This window comes from Vulpes vulpes, chromosome 1, assembly GCF_048418805.1.
Source record: "Vulpes vulpes isolate BD-2025 chromosome 1, VulVul3, whole genome shotgun sequence".
In the NCBI taxonomy this organism is placed as follows: domain Eukaryota; kingdom Metazoa; phylum Chordata; class Mammalia; order Carnivora; family Canidae; genus Vulpes; species Vulpes vulpes.
In genome coordinates, this window is record NC_132780.1 from 98503400 (window position 1) to 98522094 (window position 18695).

The window sequence follows — 18695 nt, forward strand, 5'->3', positions numbered from 1 at the left end:
CTGAGCCACCCAATGGGTATACTCTCAAGGGTATAAATCCTTAAATAGGGTGTGTGCAGAAAATGCTACATTTCTGTGCCAATCCATGGTGTAAAGAAATTGATATTCTCATAATGCAAATATAATGCCGTATAATAACTTGTTTTTTTATGTAACATTATTGAGATATAATTTACATACCATGAAATTCATTTATTTAAGTAAATGGCCTACTAATTTTTAGTAAAATTTTTCAGTTGTGCTACCATCACCACTATCCAATTTTAGAACTCCCCAGAAATTTCCTTCACACCTTTTTGCAGTTCCATACTCCCAATCTCAGCCCAGGCAAGCAGTGATCGATTTTCTGTCTCTATATATTTTCCTTTTTTAGAAATGTCATAAAAATTTAGTAGTACCTAATGTAATCTATAATGTATATAGTGTTGTCAAAATTATTTTTCATGAGTCTTGGCTTCCTTTTTACTATGAAAACTATATTTCAGGTGGCATTTGGAAATGTAGAAGATGCCTTTGATTAAGAAGTTGCTGGGTATCAACCCTAACCCTGTGAGCTTGCTCAAAAAAGCCATCAGCAATCTTTAGAGAAGACATATGTAGAAGTGTAGGTGTGAGAGAAATTTTGACTTTCTTTTTAAAACCCTGGATGTCCTGCTTTCCTCATAGTACACTATGCAGAAACAATGCCATGCAATGTGATTGCCAATTTTTAAGTTCTCAAATTTTAAAGAATGAAACTTTTATATATTTTGGTTTTAAGTTTTCTGATATAGGGAAGACATACTAATGTTTTATTGACTCCCTTGTGTGGAGCAGCACTCCACAGAAAATATTTCATTTAATCTTTTACCATAATTATGATGTAGATATTATTTCCTCCATTTTATAGATGTGGGAACCTTATGAAAGATCAGACATTTGCCTAGGGGCACAGCTAGTGACAACTGAGATTTAAAAGTATACCTATCTAATTCTAATTTTATTTATTTATTTATTTATTTATTTTTATTTATGTAAGATTTTATTTATTGATTGATGAGAGACACAGAGAGAGAGGCAGAGACACAGGCAGAGGGAGAATCACGCTCCCTGCGGGGAGCCCGATGCGGGGCTCGATCCCAGGACCCCAGGGTCATGCCCTGAGCCAAAGGCAGATGCTCAACCGCTGAGCCCTGTAGGTGTCCATCTAATTCTAAATTTACTGTTTTCGTTTCTCCAAAAATTGAAGTACTTTAATACTATAAACTCATTGGTATGATGGATATCCTTACTGTTGCTGTTTAATGGTTACCTTTCAACTTCACTGATCATCAGGGAAACACAAATCAAAGACACAATGAGATATCACCCCACACCTGTCAGGATGGCTAAAATCAACAACACAAGAAACAACAGGTGTTGGTGAGGATGAGGACAAAGGGGAACCATCTTACACTGTTGCTGGGAATGCAAACTGGGGCAGCCACTGTGGAAGGACCTCCAAAAGTTAAAAATAGAGCTACCCTGTGATCTAGCAATTACACTGCTAGCTATTTACTCAAAGAATACAAAAGTATTAATTCAAAGGGATACATCCACCCCAATGCTTACAGCATTATGTACAATAGCCATACTATAGAAGCAGCCCAAGTGTCCGAGGACTGATGAATGGATAAAGAAGATGTGGTGTACACACACACAATGGAATAGTATGAAGCCATCTGCAAGAATGAAATCTTGGCATTTGCAAGGACATGGACAGAACTAGAGAGTTTTTTGCTAAGCAAAGTAAGGCAATCAGAGAAAGACAAATACCTCATGACTTCACTCATGTGGAACTTAAGAAACAAAACAATCAAGCAAAGGTAAAAAAGAGAGAGAGGTAAACCAAGAAACACATTCTTAACTACAGAGAACAAACTGACGGTTGCCAGAGGGGGGGTGGAGGGATAGGTGAGACAGATGAAGGGGATTAAGGAGGGCACTTGTGATGAGGACTGGGTGTTCTATAAAAGTGTTGAATGGCTATATTGTACACCTGAAATTAATATTAACTGTATGATAGTGAACTGGAATTTAAATAAAAACTTTAAAAAAAGATTTAAAGCAATGCTCAGCACACAATATAGTTTCAATTATTTGTACTTAGCCAGTCAATGACGACAACAGTCATTAACTACCCATGTACCAAAAACAATGCTAGTGGAATTAAATGAAAGAATAAGAAATGGAATAAACTTCCATGAAGTTTTCATCTGTTCTTAAAAGTCTTCCCTCTTAAATTGCAAGAAATTTCTACTTTAAAAGTTTTCAATTCTACAACACATCTAACCGTTTTTGCTGATCTCTTTCTCTGCCTTCCCTAAAATGAAGTATATATCGCTTTGCTATGCCAATTGATGTAACTTCTATTGGGCACGTGGAACATGTTCTTGCTGTTTTTCTTTTTTGTAAGACAGAAAAACTAATAGGAAAGTTAGACGACCCCATCCATTACCCAATTATTTAAATATTTTAAAAAGTAACTGCAATTATAATATATTCAAATGCAGCCTGAAAGTCTGTTGGGAAGTAATGCTTTTAGAACAAAGTTTCCAATCTGGTTTACTGGAAATTTTTAGCAATATGTAAAATCCTAATGTGTTTCCATCTGCAAGACTTTCACACACTTTTTATCAGGTACTAGAGAAACACTGAATGTTAATGCCATCAAATTTTGCTGAATTGGTGTACTATACAACTCCTTTCATATTAAAGATTTCATCCACTTAACTTCACCAGAAGCAGTGTTTTCACAATGCATGATAATGACAAAGGCAGAATGGTAAGAAGAGAGAAAAGTGCCATCAGGTTCAGAGTCAAAAAAAAAACAAAAACAAAAACAAAAACAAAAAACAAGTATTTTTTTCTATCAATTATCTTTTCCATTTTAGTCAAGAAAAATGAATGTCTTTGCAAAATGCCTTTCAGAATTTACTTAAAGTCTTTATTTCTAACTTAAATCAGAAACCTCACTTGTGAAACTGTGTGTGTGTGTGTGTGTGTGTGTGTGTCATGGTAGAAAAGACATATATGATGTGTTTGATTTGTTATTTAAAAGTTTGCTGCCAAACATCTGCATCATTAATTGATACCAGCAGTTGGATAAATGTATTAATAAATAATATTCATAAATTTTGCATCTGGGTATTCTTGTAAAAGTGTCTTATTGTCTTCATTCTTTTCCTTTGTTAATAGGAATTTGCAATTGAGTCACGTGACCATATCATTAATTCTATCATCCGAAACACTTATCAGGATATTGGAAATTGAAAAATGACCATATGCACAGATGTGATGCCAGAGAAGAAGGCATAAAACAAGGGGGCGTTTCTAAACGCCTTCCAATAACAATGAAAAAACGGAAGTTATTTGTGATCTTAAAAGATGGTTAAGGAAAAAGTGAAACTTGAAACTAAGGAAACAAAAGTTTAGACAAGATAATCCCAACATCAGAGAGAGCATTTGTCATTGTCAGAACTCCAAAGAGCAATAAAGCTTTAATCCATTTCATGGACCCCCAGCCTCATGGTCTAGTCATTCTTATGTCACCAAACCATCATGATCTGTATGAAATTACAGTGTGTCACCACTTCCCATCTGCAATCTTAATGTTTCCGTCCTTTGATTGCATGACAAGAAAACTCTTGAACCAGAGCACTCCACTTCACAGGAGTTGGATAGAACCAGCTGCTCATAATTTTGGATTTTTATAAGGTCTTTTTAGTTCCCGAATCCCTGTCTGACCTTTGTCCATTTTCCGAATTCTTCTGGAAAAATGTTTGGCTGTCTTTTAGTATCTTAAGCATTTTATAAAATACTGAGAAAGATTTCCAAAGCTACTACCCATAGAATCACTGTCCTCTGCCATTGTTTCTTCAACTGCAAGACAGTTATGGAATCTGAGAAGTGCCCATTTTAAATTATATTCACTGGCTTCAAAACAAAACATTTTTTATTTGGTTTCCTTGTCCTCCCAAAGAGGAACATTACTGTCTAGAATTAACAATCACCAAAATTGACATCATAACAGATCATGTGTACGTTTATAAATATTTTTTGTTGCAAAGCATCAAGAGGGATTGTTGACTGCTTTTGTTTGACATGAACAAACTAAGGGGAGTTTAGAAATGTAATTGATGGAAAAATAAATTTCAAATTATACATAAATCTTTAAAGTTCTTTGTGCCCACTATTTCTATTCCCTGGGAATACAAACTTCTGCAAAGCTCTGTGATAGCCTTAAGGATGGTCAAATATGTGGCACAATTTACTGTTTAATTAAAAACAGAACTGATCTTGACAACTGTTTGTGATAAGAATTGTACAGATTATGCTTCATCTAGTATCTTTCTGTGATATCTAGACATTTTTGTGAACTAAGTGCTTTAGAAATGAAATCAAGGTTATTAGGAAATTTCTACTTGAAAAGAAAAATTGAACTCTTAGCATCATGTATCTGCGCTGCTGGTAAATAGGTGGTTTTACATGCCATTTTGTGATTTTGCTTCTTTTTGCTGCAAAAAATAGTAGTTACTGCACCAATTTTCGTTGCAGTTGATTTGTTTCCAAAGATCACAATGAATGTGCATTGCTAAAATGTATTCCTACAAATTATGTGCATTTAAAGGAAAACAGAGGGCTCCTGGATTGGGGCAGGGGGGAAAGATGCAGGTTTACACAAAGTGGTCTGCTTTGGAAAAAGCAGTAGTGGTATTGTGACTAATTAAGTTTGGAAAATGTTATACGCTCTATGCCTGTTATTGGTGAACCTCTACGCTTTTCTTTGTTAAAGCCTCTAGAGAGTGCAGCGCCAAAACATCTGTTTAACTGTGCTTGTTCTACATCATTCAAATTTATTTGACCACAGAAAGCTTTTAACTAGGTATCTGTTTTGCAGAACATTAGAAAATGCTGTTCCATGTTGTACTGAATCACAACGTTTTGTGCTGACATGATGGTCAAAGGCTGACGTGGTTTTTTAGATTTGTTTTGTGCGACTTTTTAAGTCGGGAGATTTTGTAGCAAAATATAGAAGGTGCCCTGATTATCACTGGGCCTCTTATGTATTAGCGCCGTGTGCAAACGGCTGTCTTTCTGGGGTGCCGTGTGTGCCTCTTCCAGAGAGCTATTGATTCGGCAGGTTTTTGCCTATTTTTCCTTTAATCATATCCAAGTATAAAGGAAATTCAGATTTCTTAGAAGTAGCTTAATCCTTGAGGATAGAATTAAATACATACATTTCCAGGACTCAGCTGGCATACAACACATTTTTTATTTCACCATCTCTAAATCGACCTAGTGTTAAATGTGCCCATTTATGGTCTTCAGGTGTTCCCACGGGGCCTCCTCTGGAAGAACGTGGATGATCTCAGACTTGGTTGCTCTCAAGAGACGCTTCATAGCTTCCTCCTGGCTTCCCAGGTATGGAGCCACCCTGCCAACAACCTGGAACAAATATAAGGTCTCAGCTGATGGAAATGTAAAATTATTCAAAATAATTGAAAATAACTCTCTTCGGGTAGAGGGCTACTCAGTTTTCCTCGGAGCGAGTCACTGTATTCCGAAATACCGCCCCGAGGCGGTCGGGCCAGGGCGGCCCAGCGGAGCCTGCTCGCAAGGCTCGCGGACACACAGCACCCGGCCAGGCGCAGTGTGACCTCTGGCCCCCTCTCGCCCCTTCCAACCCCCCTCCGACCCCCCTCCGACCTCCCTCCAACCCCCTCCGACCCCCTCCGACCTCCTCCGACCTCCCTCCGACCTCCTCCGACCTTCCTCCGACCTCCCTCCGACCTCCTCCGACCTCCCTCCGACCTTCCTCCGACCTCCTCCGACCCCCTCTGACCTCCTCCGACCTCCCTCCGACCCCCTCCGACCTCCTCCGACCTCCCTCCGACCCCCTCCGACCTCCTCCGACCTCCCTCCGACCTCCCTCCGACCTCCTCCGACCTCCCTCCGACCCCCTCCGACCTCCTCCGACCCCCTCTGACGTCCTCCGACCTCCCTCCGACCCTCTCCGACCTCCTCCGACCCCCTCCGACCTCCTCCGACCTCCCTCCGACCTCCCTCCGACCTCCCTCCGACCTCCCTCCGACCCCCTCCGACCTCCTCCGACCTCCCTCCGACCTCCTCCGACCTCCCTCCGACCTCCTCCGACCTCCCTCCGACCTCCTCCGACCCCCTCTGACGTCCTCCGACCTCCCTCCGACCCTCTCCGACCTCCTCCGACCCCCTCCGACCTCCTCCGACCCCCCCTCCACCCCCCAACCCCGTGGCAGGGACACCCGCCCCCCGCCTGCACGGCCCCGAGTGGGTCCAATGGGCGCGAGGGCTCTGTCCCTAGCAGGCCGCACCGACCGTGGGTGCCCAACCGTGGGTGGCGGTGGGGACCTGGCCCAGGCTGCGGGGCGCCGTGGGGCGGGAGGAGCGCGGGCCCCGCAGGGCTGCGAGGGAGGAGGCGACCGGGACCGACGTTCAGGGGGCGCCTGACCCCAGGGCTCGGCGGCGAGCGCAGGTGGCGCGGGAGCTGCCTCTCTAAGCGACAGGTGACTGTGGCCCTATAAAATTGAAATATGTGTCATCTGGTCACAGCGTCTGGGGGCGGCGAGGCGGGAGGAGGGGCGCCGGGGCCACATGGAGCGCGCGAGCAGGCCGGGCGCCCCTTGCCGCGCCCCGCCCCGCCCCTTGCCGCGCCCCGCCCCGCCCCTTGCCGCGCCCCGCCCCGCCCCTTGCCCCGCCCCGCCCCTTGCCGCGCCCCACCCCGCCCCTTGCCGCGCCCCGCCGCGCCCCGCCCCTTGCCGCGCCCCGCCCACGGCGGCCGCCGTCTGCTCTGCTCGGTGTGCGGCGCCCTCGGGCAGCCCGGCTGCTGCGAGCTCCGGAGAATAGTGTGACTCAGGACCGAGGAAAATCTGTCATCGTGACAGGAAGAGAGAAGACATCTAACGGCGGATTGGTTCCACGTGTAGAATCTCTCAAAAATCCTTCGGCCTCGCGCCCCGTGTGACGGCCGCCGCTTTCCTGGGCGCCGCCTTCGGGGCCTCGGGCCGCCGCCGCCAGCGACCGTTCGCGGACTCCCTGGGCCGGGCGAGCGGCGCCTGGATGGACGGTTCTGCCGGGGAGCAGGGCCTGCGGGCGGGGCCGAAACTTGATTTCAAGCAGCACCAAGCCAGACGCCAGTCAGTCCAGTCAGAGCTTGTGGAAGGACAGACTGGAAGCTGCGCGTGGATATGGGGTGCTTCCCCTGCTGTCACCTCACCTCGGGAGACGTAAGGGATTCTAGTCATCTTTGAGCAAAACTGCAGGATGAGATATTTATCACTTTGTTTCAGAACAAAATTAACCTTTCAAGAATCTTTAAAGTCTATCAAATATAATGCACGTGTGAAAGAAAGAACATCTCTCAGGCCTGAAAGACTGAAAATAGCATCGGGTACAACATTCTTAAAGCACCTTCTAGGCCACCACCTTCACTCATTCCTACCAGAAATAAATATTTCTTGGGTTTCTAGTGCTAGAACCTCAGATCCGAGAAGCACTTGATAAAACTGTGCAGACCTTGTGTCTGGGGAGTTTCACATGTCAGATCTGAGCGCTGAAAACTCAAGTGACATCTCGATTACCTAGAGAATTACCTCGGAGGCCTGAGAAATAAGTTCTCGGTAGCAGAGCTTTGTTTTGCCAAAACATAAAATGAAGAGGGCCTACCGAGGGCAGCGCATAACGTCGGCGTGTGTCTGAGGTTGAAATGATATTTGATCAAAATGCTCCGAGTCTAGAAGTATGCTTCATAGCCTCACAAGTTTTTATCGCTTAAAAGAGGTGCAGACATTCCTTAGAGTTTGTAGACACACACCAACAGAACGTATTTTCTCCTAGCATGGACTACGTAAGATTAGGTAAATGTTGGTTTCTGTGTGTGTTTCTTCCTTCTACCCTGCAGCTGTTCCTAGGACGAGGCTGCCTCTGAAATGGAAATATGGATGCCTACCAAAAGCTGTGCTACATGCTGCTGTTAGTTGATGTGTCCCAGAAGATGTTCTGAAAGAGGGTTCTCAAGCCCCCAAATTCTTATTTTGGTAAATTCTTTCATCTGTTATATTTTTGCAGTTGAAAACAGAAGAGTTTGTTGCTCGTCTAATCCAAGATGATGCATTACATTGAACTGGAGAAATCCGCACAATGACAGGGATACAGTGAAAGAACAGACTTCCATTTAATAACTGAGTGATACCACATGTAGAATCCTGAATGTTTACAAAACTGTGTGGGTGGGTTTGTGGAGTCAGGCTTTTCCCTGGATTTGGAGACCCGTTTACAGCTGCACTCAAGTAGAAAGGGAAATATCACTGGGCTTGATCAGAATCTCATTTGGGAAAGGATGACCAATTTGGATGGACTTTTAATCTTCAATTTAAAAACAGTATTAGCATAAAGTTTATTTTTCCTGTTTCTTCATTGAAAGTTGGATTAATTATTGTGTTGCCATTTTGTACTGCAGCTCTATGTTCTTTGTGAATAAACATGCATTTTATTATATTTTAATATATTAAGGGATTTATGTTGAGTTTTTAAGAATATAAGAGAAGAATTAGGCAAGAAAAACAATGATCAAGTTATCTTGGAAAACATAAAATGGTCATACAACTCATGTCTCATAGGTGATAACCAATGAATTTAACTTTAATTCTCCTTAGGCCTCAAGCACATGGCTCCCTGATCGAAAGGAGCTGGAGTTGGATATCTGGTTCATCCCTACCAACCTCAGAAGAGGGGTCTCATAAAATTGCTTGGGGAGGCTGTATGACAGGATCTTCATGCTGGCTCAGGAGGTGTTTGCCAGTTGATTTTTAAATATGAAATACTGTAAAGGAAATTGTTAGAAATGACCATGAATTTATAGTGTATACTATTACATAATCACATAGTCCTCATACTTGTTTTTATGGGCCTCAAACTTATGAGAATATTTTTAAGGACTTCCAAAGAAGAGGATTGCAGCTTTCATAAGCAATTTATTTTACCCTGCAACCATGCTGAAGTACACGATTGTCTTTAAAGACTGCCTCCAGGGGATCCCTGGGTGGCACAGTGGTTTGGCGCCTGCCTTTGGCCCAGGGTGCGATCCTGGAGACCTGGGATCAAATCCCACATCGGGCTCCCGGTGCATGGAGCCTGCTTCTCCCTCTGCCTATGTCTCTGCCTCTCTCTCTCTCTCTCTGTGACTATCATAAATAAATTTTAAAAAAAATTTAAAGACTGCCGTCCAGTCTGCCATGTTGATTGTAATAACTCCTAGAGATGTAATCTGAGTGATGATAGGGAATCATTTATCCATACCTCTGTAAATATTGATAACTTTGCACATTATTTTGATATCTAATTTACTTTCAGCTACCCAAGCTAAATCATGTTTGTCACTTTAGAATCTTAGTTTAAAACTTTTTTTCAATTAAAAGTCTAATAATGAATACACTCTTTCTAATACAAAATTTAAAACTGTCTGTGTAAAGTTGATATCTGCTTTCATCATCACTCCCAATCTCCCCAGAGCAGCCAACTGTTACTGGTTTGGTCTGTAATCTTGTAGGAAAACAAAATGGCATTGTCAACCAACCTACTGGAGGTACAAAAATGAAAATTTTATTCATGTAGTCTTTTCCTACGAGTATTGATCAACATCTTGTCATAATCCTAATTTTTGTAATCTCCACTCACCTATATTAGGGTCTTAGAAAAATGCCATAATATTAAACTAAGAAATCTACATTATGCTTTTTAAATGTATGTATCAGCTTTGCACAGTGACAGCATGATAGCCAATGAGGTTTATCTGAGACACGATTTTGCTGATTGAAAACTTTTAAAAATACTTATCTGCATTTACGGGTTAATGTTGAGTCATTAATTTTGAGTTTAATATCATTTCCCTTAGAGATCCCTTTCCACTGTTCTAGCATTATCACACAGGATATGAAAAAAGAGATGACTAACTTAGCAACTTATCCTTCCTCTTCTATGCTTTTTGTTAAATTCTGAGATAAATTTCATTCCTGTACGTGCTTAGTTTCCATTGCACTGACAAGATGACTTATACTTAAGATATATGAATTAGATAGCTAGTTTATATAAAGTACATTCTTTAAAAGAGAAGATAAACAGAAATAAGGCTCACAGTAGGGAATTACTAACTATACTGTCAAATCACTTTCTTCTCTTCTGGAAAAGGAAACACAAGAACATTCATTTAATACTTACCTCCTGAAAAAATTCACAAACTTAAAATGTTTATTCAAGATCTTTTATTATCTTTTATTAAATAGTGGCTTATTTTAACTAGTATATCTGTCCTCAGCTCAACTACCATGCAAGGAACTCTCAATGAGGCTTCCATTTTATCCCAGCGGGATATAGAAGAGATTCTTGCTGTCCACTCCAAAAAAGATTATAAGGGAAAGAGAATTAAACTAGGAGCCCAAACACCTGATTATCAGACTCTTTATCATAAATGTTGTGAGACTTTGGGCAAGCTGCCCAAACACCTGATTATCAGACTCTTTATCATAAATGTTGTGAGACTTTGGGCAAGCTGCATTTTAATCTCTGTGAATATTGCTTCTATGTAAAGTGAGGGGGGTTGAAATAGATATCTCCAAGGTTCACTCATATCTAGAATTCTATGATATTATGCTGATTAGAAACATAGTACTTAAGTGTTCCTTGATAGCTTAAAACTGGAAGTTTTACTTTCATCCTAGAAACACATTTGATGTTGAAATTAGCTGATTTATTTTGAAATAGCTTAGCTTTGATCTAATGCATAGATTCAGAACACCATGATGTGCTTTAAACACAATTTAAACATAAAGTGACAGTCAGAAGAGAGAATTACTGTTAGGTCCAGTTTGTTAAAAAGAGCTTATATTGCAATTTATTCTTAATTATCCTGAAGTTCAAGTAAAATCCTCATAAAATATGGATTACTGTTTGCTTGTTTGTTTGCTTGCTTTATTTGAAAGAGACTTTATATAGAATTTCAACTAATAATTGTAATAGAGTACAAGTAAAAGTTCAAGCTTTAATTTATCATAAATATATGCTTTGAAATATTGATTGTAACAACTCATTAAACATTTAAATGATTTAAAACTAAGTTTTAAATTTTTGGTTTAATTATGACTGGATAAAAAATAATCTGAAAGAAGTTTTCTTTAAAATTGTGATGGAAATCAGTATAAATGCAAACAAAGGTCACTGACAAAAATTGGACTCATTTTCATTATAGATTACATTTATACATTTTATCTGCATTGTGGTGATAAACTTCCCATTGATTTGTATTTTATTTATTTATTTTTAAAGCTTTTATTTGCTTATTTGAGAGAGACAGCAGAGCAAGAACAAGCAAGAGAGAAAGAGAGCACACAGTGGTGAGGAGGAACAAGCAGTAGAGGGGTCAGCAGACTCACTGCTCAGCAGAGAGCCCAATGCAAGGCTAGATCCCAGGACCCCGGGATCATGACGTGAACCAAAGGCAGATCCTTAACTGACTAAACCACCCAGGTGCTCCCCACTGACTTATATTTTAATTTATTTTTTTCCTTTCATTACATTTTTATAGATGTTGTATACAAATTATTTATAGCTCATACCTAACTGTAGTCAAACTAAAGAAAAAAAGGAACATGCCCCAAAACTGCTTGAAAACATTGATTCTAAATTTTAGGATTAAAAAAAAAAAAACTGTTTAAAATCTTGCTTCCAAGACCCAGATCAGATACGTTCAATATAAGGTCTATGTGAAGGTTTAAAAAATGAAATGCAAGAAGCAAACATTAATAAACTTAGCAGACAAAGATTAAAAATGAAATATACGTATATTACCAGCTTTCTGAGTTTTACTTTGATCTAGTTTAGGGCCTTTAAAGAAGAATTCATTAAAATATTTATTGAATAAATTGGGGATAGTATCCTCTTTTCTCTATTTTTCTCTCTTCATTTATTGTTTTCTTCATTAACAATATAGATTATTTTAAGAAATTGTTGTGACAAGGAATATATAACTGTTTTTCTGCCTCCAAGGTGCTTAAGCTTCACTTGGAAACTCAATGCTTACAGAAGGAGGAGGAGGAAGATGAAGATGAAAGAGAAGAAATAAAAACAAGAGGATAAGAAGAAGGGGAAGGAGGAAGAAGAAGAGAAACAGAAAAGGAGAAGAAGAAGAAAGAGGAGAGGGTGGTAGAAGAAAAGGAGGAAGAAGAAGAGGAGACAAGGTGAAGGAGGAGGAGAAGAGGGAGAAGAAGGAGGAGGAGGAGGAGAAGAAGAGGAAGAAGAACTAGAAGAATAAGAAGAAGGGGAAGAAGAAAAAGAAGAAAAAGGATGGGTGGAAGAGGGAAGAGGGGAAGGGGAAAGGGGAGGGGAAGAAGGAGGAGAAAAAGAATGATATTAATTAGTGGTAAGTGACAAATTGAATTTCTCTATTTTAAAGCCAGAGAATTAAGATGAGTGAAGACTCATTTCTGCTGGATTTTAAAGAAGGTAAAAAGGAATTTAAATTGCCCTTTAAGACTAGTGTATGAAAAGACATGAAAAGGAATTATACACGTTACTCTTGTGGCAAAGGCTTCAGATATGAATATATATACAGTTATGCAAATAGCATGGTCAGATACAAATGAGTAAATCATAGATCTTTTCTGTAAGTAGAAAAATATAAAATTTTGAGACAATACATTTTTAGATTAAAAAATAGGATTAGAACAATTTTCTTGAATCTGGTTGCACATAACTTTAATAAAATAAAGATGAAACAAATTCACAAAGATGAATAAATTCAATCTTGTTTTACATAATAGGAATGGTGAAACTTTTGACAAATTTTTGCAAAAAGTGATTGGAGCAAACTAATACTTTGGAAAGCAATAGTATCTAGGGGCAACTATTCAAGGGGGCAAGAAGATAGCTAAAGAGAATATTAAATTAGCCGTATAACAAGTATAGCTTGGACTGGAAGGTTTTAATAACAGTGGGAATGGAAAGAAGAGGAAAAATGAAGGCGACATGAAGTGGAAGAATTTACTGAATGCAATAATTAAGTAGATTGGAAAAAGTGTCAGGAAGGATTACAAGAATGTGAGTGTGAAAACTTGGAAAATGTTGGCTAGTCTAAAAGAAAATGAAGCTATTTGGAGGAGAACCAGGTCTAGGAAAATCTTGATGTATTCAATCAACATGAGTTTGAGACAGTGATCACACATTCCATTGAAAACATTTTTATAAGGTTGAACCAGTTTCGGTAAACTTAGAAATCATTTTACTGGAATTTATGACTAAAGTCATTAGAAGATATGAAATGTCCAAGCAAGAAAATAAATGAAGAGCAGAGAGATAAAAAATATGAATCATGTGGCACATTTCAAACAATCATTGAAGAGTAACTAAGGAAACAGAAGCAGTACATAGAGACTAAGGAAAAGAAATAGAACCCTCTGATGACTGTGAAATCATAGTTTTAAGCAGAAGATGTTCAAAGTGTCACACGGCTTGGAAAAAATTAGTAGGAATGATCACAAATAAGAGCTGTGAGATTTACACTGGTTAATTTCAACTAAGGCACTTGGGAGAGGTCAAAAAGTACAACACTGAATTAAGCCATGTCATTATTACATGGAGGCATAAGAGTGGGGTGTTTGCCAGTTGTATGGTAGAAGAGAAGCTCAACCCAGAAATGGACCCTCAACTTACTGGTCAACTCATCTTCGACAAAGCAGGAAAGAAGATCCGATGGAAAAAAAGATAGTCTCTTCAACAAATGGTGTTGGGAAAACTGGATGGCCACATGAGGAAGGATGAAGCTAGACCATTCTCTTACACCATACACAAAGATAAACTCAAAATGGATGACAAATCTAAATGCGAGCAGAAATCCACCAAAATCCCAGAGGAGAATACAACAGCAACCCCTTTGATTTCAGCCACAGCAATTTCTTGCTCAATACGTCTCCAAAGGCAAGGGAAGAAAAGCAAAAATGAACTACTGGGACTTCATCAAGATAAAAAGCTTCTGCACAGCAAAGGAAACAGTGGAAAAAACTAAAAGGCAACCTATGGAATGGGAGAAGATATTTGCAAATGGCATATCAGATAAAGGGCTAGTATCCAAGATCTATAAAGAACTTAATCAAACTCAACACCCAAAAAAACAAATAATCCAGTCAAGAAATGGGCAGAAGACATCAACAGACATTTCTCCACAGAAGACATCCAGATGGCCAACAGACACATGAGAAAAATGCTCTGCATCACTGGCCATCAGGGAAATACAAATCAAAACCACCATGAGATCCCACCTCACACCAGTGAAAATGGTGAAAATTAACAAGACAGGAAACAACAAATGTTGTAGAGGATGTGAAGAAAGGGGAACCCTCTTGCACTGCTGGTGGGCGATTATTTAAAAATAGACTTTCAAATGATGTGTTACATTATGCATTTCAACACTGTCACCTATTATCATTTAGGAAAATTAGGGGAAAAAATATAGTCTTCTTAAACACTATTAGCTTTTTTCTTTTCCAGCCAGAAGTTTCAAAGGAATGATAAAAGAGAAGAAAAGAGGTGCCCAAATGTATTATTTTATGGTAGATCGCACAATAGCGAAATCAAGGCCACAAAGCAAATCAATTACATACTGAACAATTTTATTGACTCTATTTTAGATTCTAGACCAAACAGTGAAAAAAAAGTCATATATATTGAAGACTGTGTAAATAGAAAGGGAAATAAAATATATGCTGCAAATGAGTTAAAACCTAAAATACATTAAATTATGATGAAAATTATTATGGAACACAATAAAAAATATGTAAGATAGAATTCTGAATATAATAGACTTCCCACACCACTCATTATTTTTCAAGTCAATTTATGCCATCCACTCAAAACTGCTCATGCAATGAACAATTAAGTACAAATGTTTTATTTATATATTAGTTTAAAATTATGTTTTTAAGAGATTACAAATAAGGTCACCTGCATCCTATATTATTTTAACATCATATAAGATGGCTGCTGAAAAGAAAGAAGAAAAAAAAGTGGAAGCTACTTTCAATTGCACAAAAGGAACATTACCAGCACTTATCACTTACTGTAGTAATAGAAGCCCAGTATTTAATTTTTGACCTCAAAATAGAAGAATAGAATTTCTTAGAAATTTGAATCCAGGAAACATCCTTGTAGATTTTAAGATGAATTGACCTTGTTTAAATAACTGCTAGATCATTTTGATAGGAATAGTTCATTTCTTTTACAATCTTTCCTGTTCTTCTTTTCTTTTCTCCTTTACCTGTTTTCCTTCTATCCACAATAGTTGGATTTCATACAGCCCTCAGTCAGTTTCCTGTATCTTGAGCAATGAATTATGGATGTTGAAGCAGATCTAAAGCAACAGATACAATTGCAGCATAGAGAGGCAAGAGGTTTGATGATCTAAAGATGTTAACAGGGATCCCTGGGTGGCGCAGCGGTTTGGCCCCTGCCTTTGGCCCAGGGCGCCATCCTGGAGACCCGGGATCGAATCCCACGTCAGGCTCCCGGTGCATGGAGCCTGCTTCTCCCTCTGCCTGTGTCTCTGCCTCTCTCTCTCTCTCTCTCTCTCTCTCTGTGACTATCATAAATAAATAAAAAAATTAAGATTTAAAAAATAAATAAATAAATAAAGATGTTAACACATTTAAGCTTAGTACTGCCTGTGGTCCCTCTTCAGAAAGCAAGAACGAGGCACCTAACATTCACGATACTGAGAGTAATTCTGGAAATACGTTGTAAAAAAAGGGGGAAAAAAAGACAAGACAAAAAATGCTTAGGAAGTTATAGCAAGAAGATAAAATAATAAAGAACTACTCTAGGTTCTGTTATCCATCACAGATGCCAAAACGATATAACCCATGAAAGGCCGTTATCAACATATGCTAATGTGTAGACTGATGCTAATTAGACAGGTTTTACTCCACACCTAAGTCAGGCTCCTGCAGTTATTGCGGGTCATAAACATAAGGGGTCACTGATTTAATGACAGACAGAATTTCCTGCTGAGTCAGGAAGAAAATAATGGTTTAGAGATTAAGGTGTAAAGTGTTAACCAGGAGATGTATTGCAAACAGCTAACAATTCTTTGGGGGGAAGGGCATGCCTCCATTCAGTTTAAAGCTATAGAAAGCAGCAATGCTCGTTATAGCTTCATTTGATTATTTTTTAAACAACAGGAACTCTTGAACTTTTCTTCAGGTGGAATAGATTCATCTTCTCTCTCTTTCTTTTTTTCTTTTTTTTTTTTTTTTGGCTGAGATGACCACTCCCATGTGCAAGGATTACACATCAGAATACGCGGCTCAACTCTTTCTGCAAACTGACTCAGGTAGAAGGAGGAGATGTGTGTGTGCACGTGTATGTGTGTTAAAAAGGAGGATTATAAATAAAACCATTTTATGAAGATGGAGAAAATCTCAAGTTTTCTCGCCGTTCTTCAAAAGACAGATTGTTCATTTCCCCATTAGCCATGATTCGATTGCATTTCGCCACAGGATCCCTACATCTGCATTCTTGAGTTGGCTCCTTTGAGACAACATAAAAGAGAGATTTTACAACAGGATTGTAAACCACAAGGCCCCATAGGTATTTTACATCACTATACCTATACCTACATATGTATTTTCAGTATGATTTTTTTTCCACCAAAAAAATTTATTTTTAGTTTTCATTTTCCTTTACATTGAATATATATCCCCTACTTAGAAAAGTAGATCTGAAGAAATAAGAAATGAAAAGACAAGTATGGGGCAAAGAGCTAACACACACGCGGTGGAGATTGCTGTGCCTAAACTGGAACTGGAACATTTTCCCCTGGATGATAAGGTTCAGGCGGAAACTCACAGAACAGTGAGTCTTTATTCAATTTACAGTACTGATTCCCAGAAATGGGGCTTCATTTTATCTCTTGTGTAAAATTCTATGAATTATTCCAGGAGACTTAGGCTCAGAAAAAATTTAACTAATTTACTTAAGGTCAGAAGGTTAATTAACGTGAAACAGGAAACCAAATTTCTAGATCTTCTTGTTTTTGTTCCTCTCCATTCCCCCTCCCGTGGTCTGGGAACGTCGCATTTATAAAGGAAATGAGCAGAAGCAAGTGTGCAGCCAGGTGAAAGAAGCGCAAAGTAGGATCCTTACTTATCTGCCTTGGGAAGGAATGGAGAATGGAGACACCCATTCCAGATCGCAACTAAGGTGCCCTTGAATTCTCCCTTTAACACTGGCGCTACCCCCACCGCCCCCCGTCCTGTGTTTATGACTAGTTTCCCATGGCAGGAAGTAGCAACCGGTGCATCGCAGACAGTGAATCTTCACGGAACCAGTAAGTGGTATCTTGTGTCTGCACAGCTCAGAAAGCGCCTCGCTGGGGGCCCAGCCAGCCCGCAGCCAGCCCCCAGCCAGCCCCCAGCCAGCCCCCAGCCAGCCCGCAGCCAGCCTCCAGCGGCCTGTAGCCAGCCCCCAGCCAGCCCCCAGCCAGCCCCCAGCCAGCCCCCAGCCAGCCCCCAGCCAGCCCCTAGCCAGCCTGGGGGCCAAGGCTCGCAGCCCATTTGCTGCTGTGGCCGCACTCGGTCGGGACCTGGAACCCGCCTCCCGGGGGCCTCGTCCCCGGCCTCGCTCCTGCGTCAAACATGCTGGGCACACGGGAAGTGCGAAGGTGCACACCCGAGGCTTTTTCTGGCTGGTATACAATCATACCCTTGCCTTAAAGACGAACGGGTTTGGCTGCTGCAGAACAGTGCCCACCTGTCTCTCCTCTCACACTAGGCAAATTCTGAGTAAGTGCAAAGCCTCAAACAATTGCTAGGTGGTCCGTCATCTATTTCCTTTGAACCTGTCGTCTGTTTTCCTCACATATGTCTCCACAATTTCCCTTTATATCTTGCAGCCCACAAGCCACTGTAAGGCCTCTCTTGTTCTCTCGTGTAGTTTGACACACTCTTTGCTCTCATTATGCTTGTTATTTCAAGTAGTGTGTGCTATTGATGAAAGTAAAATCGACTCTTGGTAAAAGTATTTCAGAAGTTTTGAGTTGACGACAAAACATGTAGTGAGTTGGTTTTGATGGGTCAGTATTGGATAGAGGCGGGCATGTGCGGTCGTCCTGCTGTGGGACCGAGACTCACACCTGTGCACCTAGATGTCAGCCGGGGCCCAGGTGAAGGTCCGGGCGGGGTGAGTGCTGTGCGTTCCCTGGGGGCCGGCCCCCCAGCAAGGCGGGTCACTAACATGGCTGCTCCTCACAGACTGGTGTCCATCACCCTCACCTCCTCCTGCCTGGCGAGTCAGGCCAGATTCAGAACCTGTCTCCACAGCAAGCAAATGGCTCTGGGATTGTCAGGTCCTATCCAGAGGAAGGGCCAGCAGGTGGGAAATCAGCAGACCCTCGACATTTACAGTTCAAAAGACACGAAGGAAGACTTCTGGTCAAAGCAAATAGACTTCTTTGAATATTTATTATCACCTAGATAACCTTGAAAGTGAGGATGAGTACTTCTCTATCAAAATCAAAAATTTAATTCCTTAAAAAAATCCAAAAAAAAAAAAAAAAAAAAAAGATGTCCATTTGTTACCTTCTTGTAAAATAAACTCTC

General features: G+C 40.4%; 1 non-coding gene across 1 annotated transcript; it reads left to right on the forward strand.

Moving 5' to 3' along the window:
* The first annotated feature begins 9807 nt into the window (after positions 1–9807).
* Positions 9808–9943, forward strand: LOC140595708 (U4 spliceosomal RNA). Its single transcript, XR_011997532.1, has one exon. It is a non-coding gene; the product is annotated as a U4 spliceosomal RNA (small nuclear RNA).
* The last annotated feature ends 8752 nt before the right edge of the window (positions 9944–18695 follow it).